The 2,460-nt window shown below is 48.0% G+C and overlaps 1 protein-coding gene across 3 annotated transcripts in view; it reads left to right on the top strand.

Moving 5' to 3' along the window:
• Trappc9 (trafficking protein particle complex 9) overlaps positions 1-2,460 on the top strand; it is a 466,270-nt gene that overhangs the window by 187,942 nt on the left and 275,868 nt on the right. The gene's annotated exons all lie outside the window — the stretch shown is intronic.

The following is a 2,460-nucleotide window of genomic DNA, read 5'->3' as shown; positions in this document are numbered from 1 at the left end:
GGGGCTCTACTGCAGTTCCACTAGATCAGGCTGTTGGCATGCCCTCTGGGTTCCAGAAGCTGCCACACTGGCTGAGGGAGGAGTTAATTCTACAGGAATGAAAGCGGTGAACTGTGTTTTGTAAAAATTACTTTAAAATTATACTAAAAATGGGACTTCTTTGGGGAGAGGGGTGGATTTGGGTGTTTTTGTGGGCAAATTTGAGTAAGGCATGATGCTTCTGTGTAAAGAAGTCATAGTGAAACCCATGATTTTGTATGTTAGCTAAAAATATTTTAAGGGTTGGATAAAATTCTGGAGACATTGTGGTTACAGTACCCATAACACCGGATTTACCCATCACCACATTTAAGTGTGCAGCCAAGTGGCATGAAATGGGTCATACTGCACTGTGGGTGCCATTGCTACCTCTTGCAGAACTCCATTATATTAAACACCCTCCCCATTTAATTATTTTACAATGATAGTGCACTACAATGTAGCTTCTGATTCGTACTCATTCATTAAATATTCATGGACTGCCTACCTATTAAGGACTGGACTTAGCTCTCGGAATGCAAATCAAATGAGTTAGGGACTATCTTTAAGGAACTGAGACTCTAGCAAGGAGTACAACAGTGAAAATTTAATACCAGCTTCTGCTGAGGTTCTCAGGACAACACAGAGGCAGAACAGCTGGTCCCCTGCGGAGGCCAGAGGAGCTGTGTGGCTGGGGCCCAAGGTCTAAGATCCAATGCAGGTACAGAGAGGTATAGTGGGCCACGGCTGTCTCTGCAGGGTTCATCTGATTTTTCTTAACACAGGAAACTGGAATTTTCCACCATTGTGTCTCCTCTGGATTCTGCTGATCCAGTCCAGTGCAATGCGGCACAAGTGTGTGCCTAAAGAAAGAGCCTGTAGCTCACTGCTGACAGGTGGTGTTGTGGCCTAGCTGTTGTCCTGTGGTCTGATTAGGACTGGGGTGTGGCTCAATCCAGAGAAGGCATATGAACCCCTTTACCTCCAGATTCTTGGATGCCAGGCTTAGATGTCAGGACAGCCTTCTAGGCTCTGTGTGTATGGTTGCTGTGAACATCATGGCAGCCTTTCCCATGGTGTGTGCATCTGACTAGTTCTGTGTTTCTTCCTGCTTTCTCTCCTCCTCTCTCTGCCCTTCTGAGGCTTAAACTTGCGTGGTCCAGATCGCTGTGTCCATTGTCGCTATATATGGCACCACTGAATGATGTTGCGTTTGGGTCAGTGAGGACCTGAGAACAGATTGCCTACTGCTCCTTAGCCTTGTCATCTAAGGCAAACCATGTGATCTCTTTGAGCTACAGGTTCTGTGAGTCAGGACCAGATAGGATTTACCTTGCTGCCCTTAAGCAGAGGTGGCATATGCAGAGTACCTAAGCTCAGGCATAGTTCTGACGGGGAGGGCAGAGTTGTTCAGGTTCATGCTTTGCTTGAGACACAAGGTTCCTGCACTGTACAGCTGGTCAGCCATTAGCCAGGAGATAAGCCATTGGCACTTTTGGTCCTCAGCTTCCTCCTTTATGAGTCGAAGATAGTAAGAGCAGCTCCTGACAGAGCCAGGATGCTCCTCTGAGCACTGGACACACACTAAGGGACACAGTGAACATTCCAGTCAGAAAACCACCACACAGCCTGGCATGTGTTTGGAGTCCTAGGAACATTTTCCCCTGTGGCTCTTGTTTCAGAATCGCAGGGTGGTGTGTCTCTGTCTGTCTGTCTGTCTGTCTGCCTCCTGGACTGTAAACTAAGGCCGGGGCTTTGGGAGCTGGGCCAGCATGCCTTCTGTTTCCAGACCTGTTTCCTCAGGTTTGCGGAGCGGATGGAGGCAATGCAGCAAGGCAGGTGGCACACTGTACTGCAGTTCATCACTTCACCACCCAAGGCTGCCTGTCCTCACAGAAAGCTCACAGAATGTTTAGGTGTGCTGTGGTCTCTGGCATCTTCTAGAAGGCTCTCTGAAAAAGAGGATGAGGTATCTGCTTTGCAGTTTCCACCCCTTTCCATGCCGTGCTTGGCAGCCTTTGTATTCTCAGAACGAGAATTTCGGCCTCCTCCCTTTCTGTAGCAAATGGCTTGGGTGGAATTCTGAAGAGGTCCCTGCCTCTTCAGCCTCTCTGAAATGCTGTTTATCTAATATTCGGCTGAAGGTGGACATGACTCAGAGGCAGGCGGGAGGCCAGGCTTTGCAGGGGACACACCCACAGTTCCTAAGAATTTGGAGACCCATAGGCTACAGAGAGAGGATATAGATCTTGAAAAACAGCTCAAGAAACTTGTTGAGGTCCTTTGGCATGGAAGCTCTGGGGATCTTGCAGCTAATGACCGCAGGGTGCCCTGCCCTCCTGCCTGCCTTCTAGTGAGAAGTAGCTGAGGCCTTTAAGATTTAAGCATTTTTTTTTTTTTAAATAGGGGATTTTTAGGCATTGGAGAACAAAAGAGAAAAGG

The sequence above is a fragment of the Mastomys coucha genome, unplaced genomic scaffold (genome assembly GCF_008632895.1).
Source record: "Mastomys coucha isolate ucsf_1 unplaced genomic scaffold, UCSF_Mcou_1 pScaffold11, whole genome shotgun sequence".
NCBI classification, from domain to species: Eukaryota; Metazoa; Chordata; class Mammalia; order Rodentia; family Muridae; genus Mastomys; species Mastomys coucha.
The sequence above is the reverse complement of the archived record's forward strand: the minus strand, read 5'-3'. Positions and strand labels throughout refer to the sequence as shown.